The sequence below is a fragment of the Spodoptera frugiperda genome, chromosome 15, assembly GCF_023101765.2.
Source record: "Spodoptera frugiperda isolate SF20-4 chromosome 15, AGI-APGP_CSIRO_Sfru_2.0, whole genome shotgun sequence".
In the NCBI taxonomy this organism is placed as follows: domain Eukaryota; kingdom Metazoa; phylum Arthropoda; class Insecta; order Lepidoptera; family Noctuidae; genus Spodoptera; species Spodoptera frugiperda.
Window position 1 is genome coordinate 2,710,689 of NC_064226.1, and position 27,853 is coordinate 2,738,541.

General features: G+C 35.0%; 1 protein-coding gene across 4 annotated transcripts in view; it reads right to left on the bottom strand.

The window, feature by feature from the left end:
* LOC118276940 (syndecan) overlaps positions 1–27,853 on the bottom strand; it is a 283,688-nt gene that overhangs the window by 249,716 nt on the left and 6,119 nt on the right. The gene's annotated exons all lie outside the window — the stretch shown is intronic.

The window sequence follows — 27,853 nt, forward strand, 5'->3', positions numbered from 1 at the left end:
TTTATAAGCTAAAGCTATTATACCTACTCATTAGTTATTATACAAGCTACAAATAGTTTGTTTTTATCTTTTGAGCTCATCAAGCGTTCCAGGTTTTGGAACCAGTCTACCAAACCCGTACTTACTCGTATTGATTATGTGAACAAAATCGATTAAACTAACTCTAATATCATTGATTTATGTATCTAATTTTCATTTCGTAATTCGGCATGTATTTTTTACATAGTATTAAAAAGTTTGACGTTCAGTTTTTGCTAGTAGTGGTGTTACGTGCGCGCCAAGTCAAAATGTTAACGCTATCGCAAGTGCAGCGCGGAATCGCCAGTGAACCTTGAAATCGAGTAAAAAGCATTTCCCAATTATTGGCATGGACCCGATATCGACTCACAGGATAATCGACAGTCAGAACACAAGTTAAGGACAATTTTTCCCCGCAGACTGCCCGGGTTACCGTGGCTCCGGCTCAAAAAGCAGGAGTAGGAACAGGGGTGGTTTTTAGTCAGTAAGAGTCTGACACTATCTTTCGTCTCGCCCAAGATGGGAGAAGTAATCGGATAATTTTCCCCCCCTCAAAAAAGACTATTTTTCGACCATATGAAATGACTTATCCTTATAATTACATTTATCACTTAATTAATAAAATTATTATCTTGTTATGAATATTTTAAATCCTAACTACGAGTATCCCTACCTATTCCGTCGTATATGATTCTTAGTTTATTTACATTTGATTATTATTTACACCAAATTACAAATTCTAAATGAATTAAAAAGTTCATCGGCATACAAATTAAAGTAAGACACCAAACCAAAAAGAATTGTTTTAGACTGATTCGCGCCAACTCGGTCAATCATTCTCTATGACTTCAGAACGCATTGTCAAAAGGTCAACGAACTTCTTTTAAAAACTTTAGCATTCGACACCGCCATTTTTAATTTGATTCTCAGAATTATTCGGTGTGTGTTTCAAATTAAATTACCAGCCTGCAGGCGAAAATTGAACTAATCGAGTTATTCGTAACACAATAAGTCCTACAATAGGTATTTCGTCGAATCCATACATTGTATTGAACATTTCTGGGTCATTGGGAATGGATAAGGATTAAAAATGGCAAACATAAAATAAATCATAAAATGGGAACAAAAAACTAGAAATTCAGAGTGAACATCATGCACTCTATATCGTGTAGGTAGTCAATTAATTACCTAGTCAAATGGTTTTCTCAAAGAAATAGTATTGAAAAGCAAAAGTAATTTTTTAAACTCAATTAGGTAAATTGAGTTTGTTTGTTTAAATGTTTGTCAGTCAATCACGCTGAAACTACTGAACGGATTTTAATGAAATTTGGTATACAGAAAGTTTATGTGCTGACTTGGGTGATTGGATACTTTTTATCCCACGGAAACGCGGGCGATGCCGTAGGAAAAAGGTAGTTATAAATAAATTGAATTGTAGTACGCAACCCTCGTCCCATAGCATAAGACTAATGGCCACCCATAAACCTTTGCCTTCTCCGGGGCAAAACAGGCAATATGTTATATGTTACACATTGATTGATTCGCAATTTACATCGAACCTACCCCTTAACAACACCTCAAGCTATACAGAACCAGTTTATCAAGGCCTTACTTTCTATGATGTTCCCACACATTCGACGGTCAGTTTATACTGGTTTTGTATACCTTGATATGTATATCCTGCTCACTTTATATACGTATTTCATAAAGTCAAAACTTCGTTATCGAAATGTCAATTTTCATAGGATCCTTCATGCCAACGGATATTAGGTGTATGGGTAGGGTTGTGTAATCAGTTTTACGTCGCAATCTGTATACTGGGTCTTGGGTAAATGGTATCGATTGAGGACTTGCAATATTAATCAGACTACAGACAACCCTGATTGGGTAAATCTTCGAGTTTTGGTGTTATTAAATTATTATAGTTGGTTGCTGTCTTCTTAGTTAATGGTCGTTGTAAGCAAAACTAGGTACATAGATATAATGTAGCCATGTAGCAGATTGGAATACAGTTGTGACCACTCCTATTCTTCTTGTGGGTGTCGTGAGAGCTAGCTAAAGGACTACTACTACATTTGACAAAGTACTCTGAGACGAAAATGAACTTTAAAATAACCTTGAAGATTGTGGGAAACCTGATGTGTAGAAGAGACCTATAGTACAAACCGAGATTCCAGTTTTCAAGAGATTCCAAGAAGAAATACAAGTACCTGTAATAAAGAGGAAGTGGTTAATTCTACAATACTAGGTAAGTACATTTACTAAATCAGGTCAAGAAATCATGACAGTATAGCTATGCAGCTCATAAAGTAGTATATTTAAAGAAAGTAACACGAATTTATATTTATAAACACACACGACTCAATCAAGCACATAGCTTTCCTTGAAGAGAACATCAAAGCGATTCTGCTAATGTAAGTGCCACTTAAAATATTGGACGTGATTCATTATAAATTATTATTATAATGTTCTTAATGTGCATACTGCATAGTTATAGTATGTTAGATGCTGATGCCATTATAATAAACTCCGTTTCGCCACCAGTGACCTTCCCTGTTTTCCTGCTTTTCTATTAAATTTTACCTGATTTTTTAACCCAAGACCTTTCCAACGAATGCAAAACCGTGGAAAGAAAACGCCAGGAAGGAAAACCCGACTTATTTTTATATTATAGATGACTCGTTTGTCGAGTGTTTGCAAGCGTAAATGTCGAAGGAAGTGTCTTGAGTTTGTCGATCAGACGATGAAGATTTTCGAAAATCATTGTAGCTCAGTATATCCCGGAGCAGTGGACTACCTAGCGGGTTTACTGGGGTTGCGGCTCAAAGAGCAGGAGTAAGAACAGGGTGGTTTTTAGTCAGTAAGAGTCTAATACTTCCTCTCGCCTCGCCCAAGGCGAGAGAAGTCATTGGATGATTTTCTCCCCATAAAAATTGCATATGACAACAGCTTTAATAATACCGGAACCTTTATACAAAAACCGCTTACAAGGTAGACATAAAATATATAAATGTTTTCACGGAAATTATACTTTGTACACCAATAATCTTTAATACTCGTAATGAATCAATCCGTAAAGCAACCAACATCTGGTTTCGAAATAAAATTATAATAATTAAATCCAAAGAACAAATTATGCCTTTAATATTACCAATAATTATTGGGGAAAAGGGAATAATTTATTATTGGAAAAATATTGTCACCAGCACTTCAAGATACCCCAAATATCTTCAATGGATTTTTAACCTTATAATTTTGTAACAAAGTTTAACTTTCCATTTTACAGTTTCGGATACTTTTATCTTCTGCTGTCTATATTTGAGATGAATTTGCACGTCGATGTTTAGTTCAACGTTGCGTTGTAAGTACTTGCCGCAATTAACACAGAATTTCCGCTAGAGCTTGTCTATAAACAACTTCGCACTTTCATCTCAGCATGGGTGGATGTAGTTCTAAATAAAATAGTTATTGTAACTACTAACCTCATCCCCTATTACATGGGACTTATAACACAAATGGTGAAAAGTGGGTGTATATTGTATAGCGGCATTACGTGTCGTAATGAGCACCTCTGCCTACCCCTTCGGGGATAAAAGGCGTGACCTTGCGTTGTATAACTACTAACCTCTTTTTCCGAGATTATCTGAAGAAATATACGGAAAAGGGATTCGTCACAGGATGTAGTCTGATGTACCTAAGTGCTAATTAAAAAAGAAGTCATATTGAGTCGTTGTGGACCACGGAATACAAAGCTATCTAAAATCAAATAGCAGAAGAAAAAAAAGTAGACACTTATTTTTTTTTCGTTTCAAAAAAAACGAGGTATTTCCTGAACCGATACGACATTCAAAACTTAAAGAAAAGAGCGTACTCCTTTTTGAAAGGCCGGCAACGCACCTGTGACTCACTGGTGTTGTGGGTGTCCATGGGCGGCGCTGATCGCTTACCATCAGGTTACCCGTCTACTTGTTTGCCACCAATTCCATAAAAAAAATCCAGTGGAAGACCGCAGATCGAATAATTACCTGATGATTTAGGATCAATCAATATACTACTTGAACATGAATAAAAATGGATGTTCCATAAAGGAAAACAACAATTAACATTCGTGCGTTGATCATTAAAGAATCTTCAAGAGTGTTTATTAGCAATTTAAATTAATGATACCATATCATTATCTTCTTAGATCGTGATGGTATGGACATCCATTATTACAATCGATGTCATTATTAATTATAATCAGGTTATTGATCAAAGCTAAACAGGAAAATCAGATAATTCTTTGAAGAGGTAACTACATCATTTCAAATCATCAGTCTTTGTCTTAGCTTATAATAAGGATGTTCCCTTTAACATAAATTACAGAATCCTAGAAAATACACTTGGGAGCAAAGAAACGGAGCCACTAGCGTTTTTCTTTTCTTGATAAATATTTTCTGATACAAGTATTTTATTAATTGGTAACGTATATCGTATGAAAGGCAATTTAATTACCTTTAAAATGAGAGTATTTTGTTATAAAACAAATAATTGCTTTTTAAAGTTAACCATTGAGAATTCTTTAAAATTAAAAAAACATGTTTGGTTCCATTTCTTTGCACCAAAGTGTAATTTTAAAAAGTTGTCCCTGGATGCATTTACAAACATACGAATTTCGCACAATCCCTTTTACTAGTCAATACCATTGTTCATGCGTTTTTGCAGCTAAACCACTAAACCGAATATGATGCAAGATGGCTCAGATGATAGATGTGAACTTCATGAAACTATTAAAAAGATAACTAAAGTGGCTACTGGCTAGTAGGCTGCGCGACGTCGCCGCATCTGGGCACACTGCTCGTGATGAAGAGTCCCTCTGTGACTCGAAACTAGTAGAGCTTTTCTCTATTAATTTACGTCGGTAAACCGTGCATTTCAGGTAATTTAGTATGTCTCACGATAGTTATTATATTTTAAAAAGTATTCAAGTTGTCTTAAAGTTAACAAGCCTATTTGTACCGATGTAATCAGTATCAACATGACTAACAGAATCAATCTGCTCGCTAACCGATTCAATGATAAATCAATTAGAAACCAATCAGATTAGTATTATGAGCGGTAACCGTGTCCCACCATATATGGTACCAGTTTGAAGTAACGTTCAGTTTCCTAATACCAAGCCACTTATATGGGAATGATAATTTAATGGATTTTTCTTGGCTGTGATTGTATCTGTGTATTTCTCTAGCTGGTTTCATTGGTTGTGTGGTGTGGTTGTGCGAGTGTTGTACTAAAGGACCTGTGTTTCTTTTGTTTCAGTCATGATATTAATTAGTTTTACAAATACTCAGTGTCAGGATAGTCTTGTTTGAGTCCTGTGTATATTTTTGGGGCAAGCCCGCCACAACAGCTCATATCGCTACAACTCCTGTATGCCAGAATCTACAGGAGATACAACTATGATAACACACGCATAGTTCTATTATCCACGTTGCGTCATTTGACGAATGCATCATGGTCATCAACATATCAGCCACAAGTCGTCCACTGCTGAACATAGGCCTCCCCCAATGATGATGACGAATGCATGCATTCGTCAAAAACGATAGACTAATTTAACGGTGCCGCTTCGTGAACAGTTTTTATTATTTGAATCAAGATGCAAGTATTTGTCAATATGATGTAACGTGGACAACTTTAACATAACAAGCCAAAAGTGAATTTCACATTCTAAATATGGACCTCTACCTACGTACGAGTACCCGTTGAGAGAGAAATGGGCATGAAAGTCTTCTTTTCTTAGATTGTTGGTATATTTTTGACACCATTTCGTTTCAATTGTTTAAGTTAATTGACTATTCTCAGTTCACGAAGAGGTTAATCACGACTTGTCATCGTATTTATTTCCCTTTACTTACTAATGTTGAATCAATAATTAAATTACGCACCATCGTAAACTAAGGACGTATGCGAATTACAAATTAAATTATTATCAACATTTTTTTAAATCTACTACTAATACATACATATCGAGTCAAGCAAGTAAAAGTAATCGAATAAAAGCTAAACATTTAAACTGTCCGCATGCACTTTAATAGTGCATTTATTATATCTAAGTTCTAAACATAGGTCATCAATGGATCTCCACTTCTATCATCTTTTGTTTACTTATCATATGCGCATAATCTAATCTATGGGACTCCTCAATTACTTGAGAAGTTGAAACAATACCTACCCAACACGTGCCAGCCCTCAACAGGCCGATCAATAACGCTAACAAACAAGTGGTTCTTCTACTTCTAAATGAATAATTAATCTATAATGATATCATATCAATTAGTCTATTGTTAGAACATGACATTGACAATGAATGGGATCGTGCAGTCGAGTCACGATAACTAATAAATTGCAGGTAAGTCAGGAAGGGAGACGCGCAAATAAATCTAATTGCGAACGATGTGATTCTACATACTAATACTAAATGTTCGATTAATATGGGCGGCTTGGTGCTTGCTGCTTATGTGGGCACGGATTTTGAGGAAATGGAGGGCTCAGTGTGTTTGTACAGTGTGAAGTGAAGCGATGCGATGTCGAGGTTACTTTGCTATTTTCTGTTGAACAAATGTTCGTCAATGTCTACAAGTGATTCTCAAATTAAATAAAGTATTATTGGGTAAAATAAAATCTCAAATAGTTAAAGAGAGGCATCGTGTCTATGTAAAAGAGGAGCAAAAACATGACTCGTTCCTTTGCTGTAACTTTATTAAGTATTTAACTGCATCTATACCATTTGTTAAAACAATCATATTTAGGTAATAGGTAAATCATATCAATCGAATATCACAACTAGGTATCCATCATAAATTACTTCCGAAATCTTACCCTCCAGTACCTCAATACTCCGTGTCGTCAAATCACCCATGCTTCAATGATTGATTAGGCCGGATGCAATAGAAGCAGGGTTTAGGTAATATTGGAAGGGCTGAATGCAGGACTGATTAACGATCGGATATTAGTAATCAAACGTGTAAACACATTTACTGTTGACTGGAGGGAGTAGGGTAGGGAGATAGTAATTTAGTTATAAGACTTAGGTGTAGAGAGGAGAGATAGTCTAGGTTAAAGTAAATCATCATTTAGCTACAGGAAGTTTTATTAAAAAACCTTCTAATGTATTGTGAGTTTGTGAGCCATTGTATATTCTACTATTTTTTTACTGAGGTACCTACTTAATATAATAAACAAAACAATACCCTAGTGGTTTTTTTTAAATTGAATCTTACCGAATAGCCTAGCAGAATCTTTAAATAAATGCGGGAATATCACTCTCATTAAAATTCTAGTCAAAACATTATATCAATTTACATAGTTTATACATATTTATTAAATTTCATTCATAACATGACCCAACACGTAGTTCTATTTCTACCACTGCAATTTAGCCATGACCTCCTCAAATGCCAAATTATTTATTAACAAAAATCAAAATTAGTATTAAAATAAAACCTACATTTCTATCTTCGATTATGCTAATAAAGCTATAAAATTAACAATTTTAGCTGAAATTTAATATATGAGTATTATTAGGTAGTATTATTACTTATTTATTAGTATAAGCACATATATATATGCTGAAATTTAATATAGTATAAGTAGCTACTTATTAATATTTAATTCTATGTGGCGCCAATACAATTGCGTCATTCGCTTGTCTGATTAACAGCGGAACGCAGTATATTACAAATGACACTAATTAATACAATATAATATACGATTTAAAATCAACAGTATCAATTATTATCTTTTGTTGGCACGTACCACGATTTTTTGAAGAGTATTCTTTGAATAATATTTCAGAGACGCACAAAAATAGATTTTACTACAAAAAAAAAATTAATTTTACATACTACTTAGTTACAACATGTATAATTGGATCATAATAACTACCTCGTTTGTAGTATACTCCCTTTCCTCTTATAAGAACATTACTCAAGGATGCTTTTCCACCAGAAATGTGCTATGTAGCTATGCTGTGATGATACATCAGTAATAGCTAAGCTGTGAAATTAAGTGACCGTTTCCACCCATACTAAACTATGCAGTTAGCTGTGCGAAAAAGATGCGCAGATCGAATATGCGATGTTTGGGTAGTAGGGAAGTCCATCCATATAACACATATCCATAGCACGAATCTTTCCATACATATAAAATTGTTACGCAATTTCCTTTTGTTTGTTCATCATACTTCATTAAATACAAAAACATAATCACGAGATAAAGAACAAAATATGCTTCCATAATTCTTCACATTTCCAATAACCACCCTTAAAAGCACCTCTTCTAATAAAACTACATCCAAATTTCAATTGGAAACTCTTCACCAGATCCCAGCTTACACCAGTCCACACCACACCACAATCGTGACCAATCATTGATGGGCAATACTAATTAATTTCAGGCATCACTTCGCACTGCAGTCGCCATAGAGCCTCATAATCATGATGCTATGGTCATTAGAACCAAGGTTTAGTAGGTCCACATTATGGGAACCTCATTACTGAGGCCAGTCGCTTGCATAATTAATGGCGACCATAAAACTGAGTCCTATCGATTCTGAATGCAGTGAATATGTACCTGTTTCCCAGTCTATAGTGGAGGTGATTTTCAGGTCATAGGAATGTGGGGACGGAATAGAATAGAGGTTAGTTAATTATGATATTTTATATGCGGTCATGGCTGCATGTTTTCGTATCAAGCAGGGCTAAGCCATAGCTGCATGTCTTCGTATCAAGCAGGGCTTTTTTTTAAATTTTGTTAAAGAATCACTTTTATAGGAAGCAAACCTGCCTAGTTAATGTTATTTTTAACTTGGCGTCATACCTATTATTTAACCGAAAACTCATCCGTAGTGAGATGTATATCTTCTATTCTTCTGTTATTCATAAGTATTTTTCTTTCATTTTTGTAACTAACATGAGTTCAAAAATGTTTCATAACTTTAAGTACGAACACCTGATAATTGCGAACGTAACTCCATAATTTAAGCTCTAAAGGTGACTATTCTTATATATTCGCCTGTTCAACCAACAAAATCTGCACACATGTATTTATCCGCTAATGAAATAATTACACTTCAATTCCGAATAACCGTAAATAATGTTGTTAATGTAATATTATAAGCTGTCGGACGGAAATGCGTTCCAATTAGAAACGGCTGCGTCTTCTATAGATAACCAGCGTTCAATCATCGTTATCTTGTACCGTCTCGAGATCTGATGTTTCTACCACATTCCGCGTCTATTTTATGATCAAATTGTTACTTAAGTTCAATACAATACGATAAATATTTGTATTATAGGTAACTATCGTGAGACATAATAGTTAAATCAACTAAAAACAAACGGTTTACTCACGTAAATATTTTGAGAGAAGCTCTATGGAGTTTCTTGCTCGTTCTTCTCCATTCGAAGCTACACTTTGGAACGAGCGCCTAGCTTCACTGTCGGACAGACTGACGGACAATTCAATTTGACGTTTCAAAAGTGCCTAATTTAGGATTAATTGAAACAAATGCTTTGACTTTGACTTTGACTCTACTAGTTTCGAGTTACAGAGGGACTCTTCATCATGCGCAGCGTACGTAGGGTAGTGGAGCTGAAACTAGTAGAACTAAAGTAGTGGTAGTAGGACTAGTAGCTTCTCTCTGAATATTTACGTGGGTCCGCTCCGTTCCTACTTCTGCTTTTCGAGCCGGAGCCCCGGTAAACCCGCTAGGTAGTCCGCAGCTCTGGATAAGGCGTCAGTCCTACTGGGCCCCATCTGTGGTGGTATTTGAAGTGCGCGCAATTTTTGTGACATTGATATTCCTCGGTCACTGATTTCATTATTCTCTGTGTTTTTACAATCTTAATATGCGAAGTGCGTTTCAATATTGAGTAGGTACATTACGACATTGTAATAAAGTTTATTTTTAAATGTCAAAAATTAGAATAACATTGACGCCACTCCTTTGAGTTTTAATGTCTAGCTAGTATTAATATTCGAGTAACTGTATAATAACATCTTATTACTCGCTTATTTTAATAGAGTGTCGACATAATTATGAGTAAATGCTTATTTATACAGCAAAAATGTCATGTTCATTTAAGATTTTATAATTGCTAATTTTAATCCTATTTTCGTGTATATTTTTAAGCATATCGGTGCCAAAAAGTTTCACCTTATGAACTTACAAAACTCTATAACTACTTAAACGAGAACCTCCTCCATTTCTGAAGTCGGTTAACGACACAAACAAGACGAAATGAAAATGTATTTTATCCTGAAACCAATTAATTCACATAATTATTGAAGGAAAAATGAATGTTTCTTTAGTTTACAAAGTAAATAATTACTGGAAAAATTCAACGTTAATCTCAGAGAACAGTTCAAACAATGGCAACAATTAATTTTAATGAATTCTTTAGAAGAGGGGAAAATCTCGTTCGTTATATTTGATTTGTTATTTTACTAGCAAACCTCCCGCCCTATACCCTTAGTACGAGTTTGCTTTACGTTGAACGAAAACGAAACGAGAATGTGTTCAGCGCTCTGATTGGCCGGCTCAAATGGAACAACCAATCAAAGCGCCGAACGCGCTCTCAAAACAAACTCGTACTGAAGCCCTATGTTCACTCTTGGGGAAAAGCCGACCCAGCACATAAAGGTACACTAATCTGTGAAAATTCTTTAAAATCATCGGTAGCCTTTAACGATCGTTTCCCGTTCAACTGTACCAAGGTCATGTAAGTTACATAAAAAAATAGTTAACCGCCTTTTACTTTTTTGTCGCCTTAATTTTTGTGTTAATTTCATATTGCTGTTTTCATTAGAAGGCTTCATCACAATTAGGCTACCTATATTTTCTATGGAAGTATTTCATACCTAACAAAATTGTATGTAATGTATAAATGCACTAGTTAATTATAGTTAAAATGAAAATAATCTGACCATTCATATGATTAGTGCAACGCCTGCTTCTCTTCAATACTTTCTCCAATATGGTAGCTGATCAGTGCTATAGTTTTGTATCTAGGCGCTCGTAAAGAAAAAGATATTTGCCATCATGGATTGAAATAGTCAACCAAAACACTTCAGGCTTTTTAAGTGTATGTCACAGCCTCATTTATCTCTTACTCATCATCAGTCTTACTATACAAAACAAAAAGCTGTATGTGTATTTTTAGTACCAATTCTGAGTTTACCAAAGTTCATCACGGAGTGGACTAAAAACACTTATTTACCCTTTCCTCATACCGGTCAAAGTGACCTTAACTTTACTTCAATAACTTGTCACTTTCTTGCCACTTAAACAACTACCTCTTGAGCAAACTAAATCCTCTTCAGCAAAGAAAATATTCATCCAGTGGATATTTGACGTAAGCTTCTGGTTTAAATCCAAGATCCGGGATCCGGCCTTACCAACAAAGGCGGTGATCCGAGCTGATCCAAGCTAAGTGGAGCAAAAACTTGAATTTTAACGGGGATTATACCTCCAGCGTCCCGATGCAAAGGATCTGTGAGTACTAAGTTGCTGCTTTCATAGTTTTACAATTAGAAAAGAAAGGAGTTGTTGACACTGTTTCTGTTGACATTTTTGCTTTAAAGAAGAAAGAGGTAAAGGATAATGCTTTCAGGTAGACGGTAATTAAATTTGAAATTAATTTCCATATTATTCACTTTTTGACCAAACTTACTGAAAGAATTAAAAACTTGACCTAACTAATGACTTTGTAATCCGAAAACCAAAAATGTAATAACTACTCTATGCGACACTTGCAGCGAAATGACCAAAAACTATTAACATAAATGGAAAATGACCTTTCAAGCCCTCACTGCAGAACTGGTATTTATTTACAATAGCTCAGCTCATAAGCAACAACTGGCAACAAGCTTAGTTGTTCCAAATGTAACAAAATACGGTCGAGCTCACAAAGGCAGCCTGACAATAGAGGGGTATTTAAATTCTGCAGCGATACAAAGTACAGTTACTATCCTGCAACTATGCGCTACATTGAACTAAGCATATTATTTAGATAATTACCATAACATGAGCGTGGTGCCATTGATTTTAAAAGGTGCAGCGAATATTGTAAGGTTATCTATTATTTCTTTATTGATAACATTAAAGACATTGTGATTAAACTGTAGATTTTTCTGATAAAATGATAATTTCATAATCAACTGCTGATAGTATTGTATCTAGTTAGTTGTGTTTAATTAGTGATGTATTTCTTGAGTAACTTAAACAAACGATTATTTATACGATATCCGTTTACCTTCCAATTAAGTTAACATGTGATCAGTAATTTCTGCAGCTTTATTTAGAAAAATAATAACGAAAACATGCCCGATAAGTGATTACATATCCATTTTTTTACATTTAACTATAAGAGAATGCACATCAGCACAAAGGTGAAACAAATGACGCTAACCAGAAACTTTTCGACTGCTTTAGCACTAAAGTCTCAGGATGTTGCAGTCAGCACTAGGTCCTACATTATCCACTTCCCTCCTCTTACTTTAAAGTACAATGTAGGGGAGGAATAAAAGTTTACTGCTAAGTGTGTTAGTAAAAAATCCATTCCATTAGTTGGAGACAAGAGTCCTTGTGTGAAACATTGAGCTAGACAAGACGGATGCGGTTAGTTAAGACCCGTATTGCGTTGTAGGATACCGCGTGGGTAAGGACGCTTCCACACAACTTTATGTTTGTGTTGTGTTTTTCATTGACTCTTCGCCTGCTTTGATAGTAAAAAGAAAGGAGAATGTGTCCGGAATTATCTGGTTTCCCGACAATGTGATGGGAGTCTTCTAGGAGTTTTACATGCCCCACTTTTACTGCATTTGGCAATGTTTTAAGATGAATGTTATTTAAGTCAGCAGTGTTGATATTGGACACGTGCACACTGTACACTATGTTGGTAAACGTAACGTCATAACAACGAGCCGATCTCAATACAATATACTTACGCAAATTGATTGAACGCTATTGGAAAAGAACATCTGATAAACTCAGTCTTGAGGTAATAAAAATGATCACTACAAATCAGGCTGACGACGATAATGACACTTGATTGTAGTGTTTACCTCATTAATCACGGTAAGGGACATTAATCTTTACCCTTATCAGAATTAAAGAACAATATCGTCTCAAGCTCAACAAACCGGGAATTTGCAAACGAGAAACCAAAAAACAAAACAGTTCCTGCAACGTTTTAAACTAACTTTTATCTTGGGAACAACGCCAAGTTTCAGAAGTAGCGACACCGAGCTCTAGCCCTAACTAAATAGTTGGGAGCAATTTGCATTTTGATACAATTGGTTCGGGCTCCGTCGTAACGCTGTGTCAACTGTTTGGATGGGCCGTGCCGTGATTGTACACAATGTATACAAGGTTATTAGAATTCATGTCAATCGACGAATCAGTTTTGTTCAATAATTCTTAGTATTGAAGACCGTTTCTATGCCTGACTTGAGGAGTTCCTTGCTTGTCATTCGTATCATGCACATTATTCCTCTAATGGCCTAGCTCTTGTGGACTCAAAGGTGTTGATTGTATTTCGTCAGATATGCGTAATCAGTCATCAGACGCGCTATAATAGACACAAGCCGATTAATTGTCTTAGCTCTGCGATTGAGATGAGCTGTAGTGCAAAGTTTAGAATTCTGTTCAATATCTGGTAGCATTGTCCCCTGGAACAGTAGAATTAATTGCATAATTGAGGAAAGTGGGTGTACATTCTCTGGATATTACGTCCTTTGATTATCCATATCTATCATATCATATCTTTGCCACAAATAGAGGTAATACCAACAACGCAATCAGTACAAGTTCAGCCCTTAGCAGTAAGAGTAGTAAATTGACGAAATTGTCCGCTTCCTAATTGAGTTAATAAAAACACTGAAGATTTACTACTCGTGCCATAATTCGGATTAGTCACCGGATTTCTAGAAAATTGTTTTTGCAAAATGGTACATATGTCGGTCATATGCCGAAGTAAAGGCTATCGTACTGAATCTTGTATTTAAAACAAAGGTTACTATAATAATAAGGCGAAGACGCTTCGTCATTTGAATCACTGGAATTTGTGACACAATAGACATGTCATACTCGTTGATCTAATAGTTGAACAAGAGCATCTAATGAGCATCGTAGTTCGACTGTTCGTCGAAGAAATAAGACGTAAAGATTAAGCAAGGAGATTATTAAAATGGAGCTAAAAATGTCACCTACGTAACGGCAAATAACCTCGTCCCTGATGACCTCTCTAACCAATATACAAATGAAATCACCAAATTCATTAAAAACAAATTAAATCACATATTCAAAATGCCATACATAAATGCATGTTACACGAGCCAAACCCATTGATAAAAATTAATAATACATGCAGAATATTATTAGGTAGCCATAAATTTTGAATAACAAATTCTGGTCGCAAAAAACGAGACTGGTCTTGCGTCTACCTTGGATTCAAATGGCAATCAACATCGGTCGCAATATTCGCATATATAATAATGACTGTACACAACGTCACACAAAATTGTTTATTATTATGAAAGCATGAATGAATTGAGTCATCTGTTCCAAACCAGACGACAGATGCGACGCAGATGTGATGGCTAAAAGATTCATATAATTTGTATGATTTATTGTTAAGAATTTAACTTCGTCTAGAGAGTCTTGCGTTTTTAGAAATGGGAGGTATTTATTTAAAGCAGATTTTTGTAATTTTAGTAGCAAATACAGCTGTTGCTTTGGCTGATACTGTTTTAATGCTGTAGCAAGATTAACTAATCCATAATAGTTAATAGTAGACTAGTTAATAGTAATTTTAACTTGTCTCTTTAATAATAGTTATGGCAACCAAATGTATTGTGTATGACGAAAAAACGCATTGAAACTACATTCATTTCCTCAGCTTTCCAACACTACTGCTTAGTTATTATATTTCATGAAGATTCCGTTTACATGATGAACTTTTACATGATGCACATGTAAAAGTTCTGCCTCTAGCAGGGTTACCGAAGCTCCGACTTGAAAAGCAGGAGTAGGAACGTGGTAGTTTTATTCAATAAGAGTCTGACACTCCCTCTCGCCTCGTCAGTCATTAGATGATTTTCCCCATTAAAAAATAAAGTAGTTATTGATTGAGTCTAGTTGTATAAGTTTATACCTAGTATATTCTCTTCGTCATCAGCCAGTATACCTGACCAAAGCCTCTTCTCAAACAGTAATCTCTTCAGTTAGCTATTTTACATTATTATTCAGAATATAAATAAAACCTTTAATAATTTTACTCTAAAACGCATCTGTTACTTTACATTAGGTGTTCTTTTTATTACAAATTATAAAATTAGTGGTAACAAAATGGATAATCGCGTAATTTATATCGCGCGCAGATGTTCTGAATCGCGCATTTGTGTTAAACTGAATTAGTATTTGTGATTGCAATGTTTGTGGTTTAAGTATTATAATTATTTAGTTTAGTTTAATGATTATACTGTAGTGTTTTGGCATAGTTTTTGTGGTACAGGTAAACATACAATTACAAATAAATTATTATTAATTAATTAATATCAAATATGTAATTACTGGTTTATTTGGTTATTTTATTTTAGCTATCGCTTGTTTACAAACCATTTATTTTTCATAACGCATGGTGATTCAGTTAATAACACATTGATTTCTTTCTTCTATTACATTTACATTTCTTCGCTTACTTATTTATTTATTTTGCTTACATTACGTATTAAAACAAGGTGCGATGTTATCCTAACACAACTATTCCTACTTGAAAAATAAATCCAATAACTAGTCATGCTCACCTAGACCAGGGGTAAATCGAAGAAAATCAAAGCCACCATTAGTTAGTAACCTTGATAGATATAACTTGTTAACTATTTACGATACAAAATAAATAGGAAACTTTCCCCGGTTTCAATATCAAAATAAACATATCTTCGACCATCTAGCTTCTCCAATGAACTCAAATATTTGTTCAGGGCCCAGCGGCCATTTTGTCACACCGATTAGGACCTGCATAGACGAGGCACTTTTGTCTTTTTAGCTCAATTGCATCAATGTGTACTCTTACTGCCACACTCAGAGTCATTAATGGTTACTTAACCCAGTCCTTAGCAATCGTTTTCTATACAAAATCGTTATTAAGGAATAGTTTAAGTAATCATTAAATGTCTCTGAGTGCGGCAGTTAGTCCTCTTCGAGAGTGACTCGATGTGGTTTATAAAGTGTCTATATTGACAAACAATTGATGCCCTATGATGCAACTGAGTCAAGTTCGCAACGGATCTTGTTCATAATCATTAACAGCGCTAGTCTCCTCTACATAAATGGGTTGGCTTTAATTTCTACGTTTGGTAACTTTGGTAGATGGGCAGTCGCAAGGTGTCTGTCAAACATGTAGTTCGCTCCTTAGGGTGCTTTTCTATCAGATATGTATTATATTCTATGTATTATATCGCTATGTTATAAAAATGTAATAGTTAAGCTGTGAAACTATGTGACCGTTTTCACTGATACTAAGTAAAGTAACTGTGCGAGGAAGATGCGAAGCTCGAGTAGTTATACGATGTATCGATAGTAGGAAGCCATCCATAGCACGCATCTTCCCATATAAAAAACATAGCTAAGCTGAGTCCTATTCCACCAGTACTAAGCTTTTTTACGCTCATATCCGACAAGAAATAGCTAAAGGTCATCTGCGCGTGAATTTTATTATAGTGGACAGGCAGTTGCGCGTCTGCAAATCCATTCTCTGTGGTCCAATGGACTGGCAGGCCAATACGATCGGCAAAGATCGGGATGCAGCGGAAGGCCGAAAACCGCTATATGGATCCTGGCAGACGCCCTTAAGGTGCTTCGCATTACCTTGCTGCTTAGTTAGATCATGTCATGCGACAAGATATGGACGCCAAACATAATCTAGCAGACTTATGTGCATTGGGGATCATCTGTATTCCATTAGTCGCCTTTTACGACACCCATTGGATGAGATAGGTTGGTGCTTGATTCTTTGCGTCCGGACACCACACGGACGAATGAATATGATTAGTGGAAGCCAAACGCATCCACAGTAACGTAGCATAACATAACCTACCACACAATTTATTCAATATTGAATTTATTCTTTTTTCCCGGCAACCTTTTAGTCTCTCGTCTGCATAGCCCATTACTGGACCATAGTTCCAGCAAGTATAATTACGAAAGTGATCGAGTTTGTTACTAGTACAGTTGATATATTATGGTCACTAAGCTAAATTTGGTCTGTTTTTAATTATAACTAAATTGGGCGGATTAGATTAACGAGCGTGTGGTGTGTTGAGATTTAATAGTGTATTAGGGACGCTGTCATTAGGGGTTTGGGGTGGGGTGATATGGAGAGAGGGGTAGAAGTATGTCTTTTAGGCAATTACGTAATTATTTAGGCACTTTATAATCGGGGGTGAAAGTATCGCTAAAGTATAGACACCATTTTAGATTACGTACGTTACGTTTAGGTTACGTTACGTATGCATTAACCAATAAAAATTTAATTTTAATAACTCAATATTTTTTTGTCTGTGACCTTAGTATGAGTCAACTTTACGTTTTAAATCGAATCGAAAGCGCGTTCAGCGCCAACGCGAATGAACCAACCAATCACAACGCCGAACGCGCTCTCGTTTCGTTTTCGTTCAACGTAAAACAAACTCGTACTAAGGGTACTGAACCGGGATTTCGTAATGTAGGTAGTTATTTCAAATAAATAGGTTGAATATTTTATATAACTAACAAAATTAAACGAAATAATCCATCAAACGTGAATATTTATACTGCACATCGTTTATAAAACGAATAAATGAATTGGAAGGACTAACTAATAAATTGGCTCTACTCTAAAAAATCAAACGAATATGAAATCACAGGAAAAACAAACATGGCCTAAAACAGGCAAATATTTATTTGATTATTTTAAAAGCCCGTATTTGCACTGCAGTGTATCGGTGTGTGTGTGTGTATGTGTGTGTGTGTGTCTCCCACGCTAAAAGTCTGACTAGTCTAAAAGGGCTAATACTAAGAAATGTCTTATTTGGGATTTCCGAAATCAAGCCATGATGCGTATTCACTTACTATTAGTTATTTCTGTGGTTTTACCAGGAGCGAAGCTACCGCCATATCTGCAGTATCAATCAATTATACGGGAGAAAAAGGGGGCTCCCAAACACATTTTTATACGGGGCCCCGCTAAGGCACGCTACGTTACTGCTAGTTACTACATAGTTATGTAGTTAGCCAATCTCCCTTAGGTACAAACAAGACTAAAAAATAGATCAATAATTTTTTACAAGATCGGTCTAGCGGTTTCGGAGATCAGATTTCACAAATATCTCTTCATCTTTATACTGTTGTATACAGATATATATTAGGTAATACAGATTACATAGGTAGGTATATTTATTTATATTTACTAGCATGTTTCCAATCAAGGTGAGTGGCTAGCCTTGTGTTGAATGAATCACCGCTACTGTGTCTTAGTATAAACATGAATGGACATCGATGAAGCGGCCATGTTCTTTTTTTGCCGGCACTTTTTGGTGTAGATCTTAAGATATCGTAGTAAGGAGGTTGGATGGAGATTACTTTTTCTTTTTTAAAAGATTACGTATTCCTTTCACTAGAATCCTTTTTTTGGTTGGGAAATCATCCAATGACTTTTACCGGGCGAGGCGAAAGGGAGTGTCAGACTCTTACTGACTAAAAACCACCCTGTTCCTACTCCTGCTTTTCGAGGCGGAGCCCCGGTAAACCCGCTAGGTAGTCCGCAGCTCCGGATTCACTAGTGTGTTCACGACTCGTAGGTGCTTCTATAAAAACTAATTTTATTACACATGCGCGTATCATCCAGACCTTTGGTCATACAGTCATAGATTAATACCTACTTCTACATACCTATTAATCAATAGGTTTCTGAGAAGTAAAACAGGTAACTATTGTATTTAGTATGTTTATAGACTATATTCTGTGATTATTAAGTGATTATTTAAGGTGGTTTGAACTTTAGTTTCCTTAAAATAAAGCTTAGATTTCGATGTTTCACCTAGGTTATTGTTTGGTAAGAGTTTCTTGATTCACCTATATTAGGAAGACACTAATCGTGTATTACTAAACAATAGAGGTGGTGTCTTAATTGCATTTTCGATGAATCGTCGTTGCACCAATCTCTCTAACTCCTACACATATACTTACACAACAAGAAACGAACAGATGACACTTCTATCACAATAACAATAAGAGCTATTTTCGTAAATCAATCAATGAAATTCGACGTAACTACAAAACATGTCGAACTAAAACAAGTTATTGTTAGAAGTTCGAGATAATAACTAGTTTGACAGCTCTTGTAACTATATCGTTGTCCTTTTCTTTCGTCGTCTTTTAGAAAGGGACAGCGATAGTGACGATAAATTTAATTTTTATTATAACTAACTAGTAAATTAGTAATCAATCTGGTTTTAATTAAATTAATTTACCGTAAGAATGTTAAGGGCTTGCCAATTGATGTTACTGTGGGCTGGTCAACACATTTTAATTAGGTACATACAATTACTTTAACTGAATACATAATTATATGATTGATTAAACTAAATACATAATTAAAGGACTTATTATGTACTCATATTATTATTCTCTGTAGGGATATCCAGATGACATTAGTCAGTTCAAAGACCAGATAGGTGAAGTGAAATCGCGAAAAGGGTAGCAGCCAGGCTATTCCGTAACGTTCAATGCGAAAGATCGAAGTGAACTCGATAGCAGTTCGCCATTATTTGTTAGAAAAATCTCGACCCTCGAAGTTTCGACCAAAGACAGGCAAGAATGCGATGGAAGTTATGGAAAAAGCAATTCGAAGTTCGAATTAAGAGTTACAGAATAGCCTGACTGCTCAGTATTTGCAAGCGTTGGTCTTGATGTGTAGGCAATACAATAACTAACTATTTCTAAATCTAAGTAATTACAAAAGATTACTGAATACCTAGGTAATTACAATTAACCTAAATAAGTAAGTATCTACATAATATTGAAAATAATCATATAATAAAGTGCAATTGCACAAGCACTTTTGGCAATATAATAATACACTGAATCATCAACATAAAATAAGTACCTAGGTAGTAAGTAGGTATTATTCATTAATATTTAATAACTTTAACAAATGTCCAATAAACAGTTTCAAACGCAGTAACAAATAAGATGTGTCAACAAAAAAAAAGTAAAGACAAATTAAAAACGAATTTACTATGCGTAAGACACTATACAACCAAAACAGTTATTGCATTTTGAATTCTATGCCGTTAGCATAACGTTTCATATAGGTAAACAAACTATCTGGTAGGACACTGGTAACAAAAAAGTTTTACAACAATAGGTTTGGGTCGCTCTGAGCCGACCGTGCTGCCCCCTACGACAATAGTATTGTGACGCTGTGGTAGGTAGCTGTCATTGCCTATGGCGCTTAGCATTCTTTTTTTATTTGGGATTTGGAATGCATTCTATTCAATTTGAGATGGGAAAAAATAAGATTTACTTACATTTAAAAATGTAGGCATTTAGTTGTTTCTGTTTTCTACGTTTCTGCTTAAGTATTATGTTTAAAAACATTTTTATCTAGGTATTACAACTAACAAGATCTTGTCTTTTGCAAAAATAAAGCGACATCGGTAACATCTACCCCTAATTAATAATCTATACATATTTTTTTATTGGTAATCGGTAGGGGTTTGGTACTTTGGCTGCTATCTCGCTTGGTGGCAAGAGATGATGCAGCCCACAATAGAGCATGCCTGCCCATTGAGTTTACTTAAACCTTCTATCTTTCCTGAGAAGTACAACCCGGGTATTTTCAAGGTCAGAGTACATAAGCACTTTCTAAGTCTGTGTGCTCGTGTAACGCAAACTTACCGAAATTCCTTGCCTCTTTTAAATCAAATTTAACGTTCCGGTTTATTGAAAAACTACAACTAAAGGTTGCAGAATAACATAACTTATTTTTAGAATAGTTATAAATAACGCTTTATAGGTCAAATAAAAGAGAAAAATACGAACCATTTATTAACGCGATCATTATAGTTAGAACGGAAAGGAGAAAATAAATAAAAAAGTAAGCCTTTTAGCTGTGTTAGTCATCGTTTATACGCAATGAACTGACAAGTGCGTTCAGCGGGTGTTATTGTTGGCTGACTTTAGATAGTTACTCTAATGGATAACTATAGCCCAGCTGCCATTGTTTTAACTTTAATAAATGTGTTGCAGCCATTATAGAGTACAAATATGAACACCGACTCACTCGCCTATTTGATTAGAAGTGTTAGTTTTTAATTGGATTACTAAATCGATTTTCTAAATAATGAAATCATATATGTTTAAGATTCCTGTGCCATAAAGTTGTGCTTCTGGGCTAATACATTTTAAACTCTATAGCAAAACCCGTAAAGTTGTATGTTACTTTACCATAAAAACTGACGTCACACCAAGAAACCAAACACCTCCTATTAGGGTTGCCAACTTTTTTTACAAGAAATAAAGTATATTTAGGTCTGAGAAGGAAAGTAAACAGTATTTTAGAAAAATTAACAGTATTTTTTTTTTTAAATATATGTGTGAGCGTCTAACATTTAACACTGTATAGTGTTAAGCATTTTGAAAACAGTATTTTGTATACTTTATTATTGTTCAACAGTAAAAAGTATAATTTAGTGAAAAACAGTATAATACTGTTTTTAACAGTATAGTTGGGAACCCTACCTCCTATGCAAGCGTGCGTTTAGTTCGAAGCACGTTCTCACACAATACTCTAGGTTATACAAATATTTAATCCGTGCAGGAATCTAAACGACACTTCTATTCTATTCCATGAATAAGTAAAGCTGCACCGCTTACTGAGAGCCAATAAATAAAATTATCAACACCTTATTCGAAATAAAAATATTGTCCTATAAAAAAATCAAACCGTTGGCCGTAAAATATTTTCCACTGCCATTTTCCATAGCGTTTTAAAAAAGGAAAAAAAACATGGCGGGCGCTTCGCGACAGCTAGTTACCAACCGGCGGCGTCACTCCGGACCGAGTGCAAGTCCGACTGCACTCTCTTTTATTTCTATCGACGGAACCCTCTTTTTGTCTAGCTCTGCGTGCTCCGACAAATTTTATTATTGCTTTGTTACTTGCCGGACATTTTGTAATAACTTGTCGAGACGTTACATGTAACGTGGAGGTTTGTGTGAGCTTTTAAAAATGTTGGAATTGTGTTAGCAGGGAATGAAATAACTAGTTTAATCAATAGTTATATAAGGACGTTATTGAGACAATTTGTCTCAATAAGTAGACTACGTCATAGGAAAATCATAGTTTATTTTTGTCTCATATCAATCTCAACTCATAGTTAATTAACCTTTTTTTTGATAATACATAGCACGATTACAACATCTAACAAAACAGATTACAGAACAGCTACGTAAACAACTAAAGCGTTAAAAAATCGGTCTCGTCTTCGCATGTTTACTATTCCATTCATCGTAATCACGCCCAAAAAGCCGCTAGTCCTAGCAAAATGTTTGTTTTGGAAGTAAAATCCTCCAACAATACAATACATACGAATCAAACAATGAATCAATTCGTGCCGCGACTTAATTTAGACAGATGGAATTCGCGACCTGCGTCTCGACTGTTAAAAAGACGTCCAATACATTGCGTAGCGTGTTGAATAACAACAGTGACATTTTAATTATTTCTTCTAGGAACACGCAATGTATTCTGATCTATTTAAAAGGTCATCGATCTAATTCTTTTTTTAGTCTTAATGTGATATGTCATTTAGAACGTCCATCGTTTAGTAGAAGGCGTTCTAGAGATTGTTTAGACGAATTCGGATGACGAATGTGACTGTAGGAGAAATAAACTAGGCATTTATACCAAAGATATGCTTTAAAATATATTTAAAGTCAGTTAAACATAGAAATAAATATTGTCCTAACTATATTTGCATTTACTCGCCAGTGAGCAACCTTTAGATACCCGTAACATGTTTGTACACCTGCAAAAGATAAGCAATATTTGCATTGATAAAACGCGAATTTGATGCCTGTGTGTCCAGTTCCTCACTAGTTTTTAACAAAATAAAATCCGTTGAAATTAATTCATTGCATTTCAATGTAGAATGTCTGAAACGCAGCCCGTTGCTTAACCGGAGCTGCGGCTTGGCTAGCGGTTTACCGGAGCTCCAGCTCGAAAAGCAGGAGTAGTGGTTTTTAGTCAGTAACTTGCCTAACCAAAGGCGGGAGAGGTCATCGGAAGATTTTTCCCCTCAAAATAAAAAGCTCCTTGCTTGTCACAATATCGATGGCATAATTCTACTGCAACAAGTATGATTCGGGCATTTCATTTCAAATCAGTTAAAAATACATAGTTTTCATGTCACAAAATTCTAGATTTTATAAACTTCAATAAAAAAAAATTAGGTACATATCAAAACTATCACTGTAACTAATGTAAAAAGGAAGCTTTTCAAGGCTTTTCTTATATTTAACACGCACTAAATCCAATTTAGTACTACAAATAACGGGCTATAAGATAAGCGCCTAAAAATAATATTACCTAAAATAGCTTTCTACACAATATTCCCTATAAAATGTACTGATACAATTTTGGTAGCGATTAGACTGCTTACAGGCCGTTAACTTTATTATGTTGGCATTACTTTCCCGCCCATCGCCATTTTATGTCTATCACTTCGGTAGTGCCAACTATGCAGCACGTCCTCACTGAGAGATTAGGCTGAATAGTGAATCCGTTGATCTAGGGCTCGTTTGTGTGATTATAGTGGTCTGAGGTCGGAATCCAGGCGTAATAGGGCAATCTAACATTTATTATTTAAGAGTGGACTATTTAGATCATCTTCGCAGTTTTGTGGTTGGTCTCACTCATCTAAGTGGAGTAGGTATCTCAAGTATTTTGATTTGATGAAGGTCAAAGTCCAATTTAGAGTCAAGTCGGATTTAGAGGCGCCGTAGATTTTCAAGTGAGTAGCTAATTATTTGCTTTAAGTCTGTTAAAGGATCGTATAAGCCGACAATTACATCATCTCGAGCTTTAGACACAAAATATTAAACATGGCCATTAATTTTTAAATTGAACAATTAACTAGTTATAGTTAGGTATTTTTCTGTTTTGATAGAATTTTTGATTTGTTAAACGATCTTCTAAGCAGCGACAACCAGACCGTATCGGACTTGAAACACAATATTAAACTTGATTTTTACTAACTTTATGTATGTCTCCCACGGGGGTAGGCAAGATATATATGGATAGAACACCAATTTTACTACCTAGTTAACAATTCAATGTTTCACAAACATAGTATGTCTACCTACAGATTTTAAATGCAAAACGTGGTTTCAATTTATGCTTCGGCATTTGGCATCTGTGCATTGCTGACTGCGGTTTAGCAAACCTAGATATAGGATAGGTAATTATTCTGAAGTACCTATCTACTTTTATAACTGTGAGAGACAAGTCGTCTATGTTTTTGATGAGTAAATGGCCGCAAACGTATCCAATGCTGTTAAAATTCAATAAGTAACTAACTAACTAATCAAGTATCCGACGCTAATTATTAAAATTCAATAAATACTTAGGTAATTAACTTAATTGCAAATTAATATGATTGAATATTTTAAAAGTTGGAGACCGCTGTTGACTGTGTCATGATGCTTTGCGATAACTAGTTGATATTGAATAAGTTCGCTTTCGCCAAATAGGTAGTTGGTTATCTGTAAAGTAGACAGGAGACATGGCACCACAGGGATTTAGACTCATTAAACTTTCGACTCCATCACTAAACGATAGAGATCAAAATCATTCAAACAATTTGACAAATAGGACTAATAAAAAGTATACGTCCACATTGTCCACTCTTCAATTTTAATGCATTTTTCCCACAGTTGCCAGACGGAAATATTATTATGCGTTCTATTCTCTCTCAGCAAAAGCTGCTCCTTTGACATTGAATAGGTATTTGGGGACGAGTCCTCCCCTTTCATTTAATAAGGGGTACTTGTATGGTGTGGAACACCCTGTCGATATCACATTACTTCTTTGTCAAGGTCAAAATGAAATGTAAAATTAGTTGGGCCATAATGTTGACATTTTATTTTTAAATCGGTTGAATGGAGTTGTTTAAAATACATTAGGTACTTCGGTATTGCAATTTTTGTAAAGTTAATGGTGTCCAAATTAGTGTCGTACATATTTTTTTAAGATGTATTCTTTTATTAAAAAATTGGATAACGCAAAAGCACCGAATACCGACCGGTGATCGGCGCGGCGAACAAAATCCTCCAAAAGATAAACAAAATATTCAACATCGTATAATAAAAAATGCTTTTCCGAAAGTATATTAAGTACGAATTAAAAATATGTTCATAATTTTGGCCTTTTACGACTATTTTGTACCTATATTTCGATTTAAACTCTTACGCTTGGAAAAATACTAAAGTCCCCGTATACCGACCGACTGCCGACAGATGTCCGTGATACCGACTCCTCGGGAGCCTGATACCGACCGACCCAAACGCACATTGTAAAATCAACTCTATATCTTAGCAATAGAGTAGAAATTCGTAAAACAACAATCTTTCTAAAACTATTCACGCATTGTTTTTGGATTCGATACTGAAATTACGATAATGATTTTTTAATTTAACATAACATTACTTTTTTTATCACTCGGAGATATAAGCAGAGAACATACAATGTGACGTCTACTTTTCAACCTACCGTGTAGGTAGTTATTTATTTTTTAATTAAGTTTCCTAGTATTTCAGCATAAGATTTACCTACATCATGTCGATCTTAATTTATTATGCCTAATAAAGAAATTGTTCGTATTGGTTAAATGCGAATGGTCTTTAAGTACCTATAGGTGATGAGATACCTATTGTTAAGATACGTAATTAGGTAAATTCGTGACTAAATTTTTTATGTATCTACCTATACATTACATACTATGTATCGTACATATGGTAGGTACTTATTTTATTTACTTTACTACTTGTAGGTTGTAGGTACAATAAACCTCCGTAGTTATTTTCGTAACATTATGTGTCGTAGGTATTACGTACAAGTACTATACCTATTACTAACGTTTTTGTCGTTCATCCCGATGACTTACCGATGATGTGCTTATCATGTAAATTAAAAAAAACACCAAAGCCTATATTCCCTTAGTTAGTCGGAACAAGGGACAGGGAAAGAAATCGTATCCAGACTACGACCAAACCTGTATTTGTATATAATAAAACGTCTTAACTGAAATTTATACCATTTTTTTAGTTACTTTCTACTCTACTATTACTTATTAAGTTGTAACAATATCGTATTCATGAAATTCTTCGAAATAAACATAAAATATAAAGGTTTACTTCTAGCAAGTCTTTGTGAAGGAATCGTAAATATATCGGAAATATGTCAATTTGAAACGTAAATTACAAAGAATCCATTATAGTTAGCATAGGTCGGATACCGGTCTAATATCTAAGGATAGCTTTAAGAATAAGAAACTAATCACAAAACACTCCTAAAACAACCCACGTTACAGAAAATTAGTGTCATTCATAAACCTTAAAATTCCGTTTACCGACCAATTTGGTCGGTATTCGGTACGTCGTCATTTTGTAGGGCTCCTTATTCCGTCCAACATTAATTTATCGATAAATCTATAAAAACATGGAATTTCTGTATGCATATTGAAATTATAAGGACTCAATGAACCAATAAATCACATAAAGTAAATACATTCTTAGTTTACCCGAGTGATCATCGTCAAAATCGAGATCTTTTATTTCACTGATTTATGTTTTTTTCGCATGAAAATTTACGCAAACTGCACCTTTTTTATATTTCGCAGGACAGTCGGAATGTGCGTTAACCCCACAAACCCAAGTTTTGACTGAAGGTGAATGATGAATTAATGTATTGAATAAGGCGTATTTCAAGACTTTCGCGCGATAAATACACAAATTAGCGTAAATAAACTAAAATGGTCGGATAGAGGAGGCCGGTCGGTAACCGGTACCTTTGCGTTATGTTCCGTATCTGTTTGTTAGATACATACCATTATGGCATGCAATTAAGTATTGAGTATTGAGTATACCTTAATCTTCACATTGTTTCTTATGTCGTGTTTAAAATCCAAAGACGTGCCCCTCAATTTTCGAAATAGGTCGTCTAAATAGACCTACAGAACTAGACAAGCGTCGTAATCTTTTTAATAAAACGTTTTGTATTGTCAATCAAAATGTATGAGATAGATGTAGGTTCTAAATTATCAGGCGATGGAGATGGAATTAGTTATCCTTTTATATCTTCCTATCTAGGTCTAGGGTCTTTTTAGGTTATTCATGTCTCCTCTTGTGATGAACGAGATGTTTTTAAACATTTATCTTTGTTGTTTTGTTACTATTACCATACTTATTATGTTTTTTTTTTATTTCTATGGAGACAAGCTGGTATACGAACAAACGGATTACTTAATGGTAAGCAATCGGTACCGCCCATGGATACCTGAAACTCAGACGCGTTAGAAGTGCGTTGCCGGCTTTTTGGGGGTTATGAAATTGAGGATTGTTGGGGATTCGGAGATTGGGGAGGGGGTAATTAGGCCTCCGGTAACCTCACTCCCGCTATTGTTATGTACCTATAACTAATGGCAAAATATTTTGCCATTAGTATTACCCACCTGCGTGCGTAGGTTTAAAA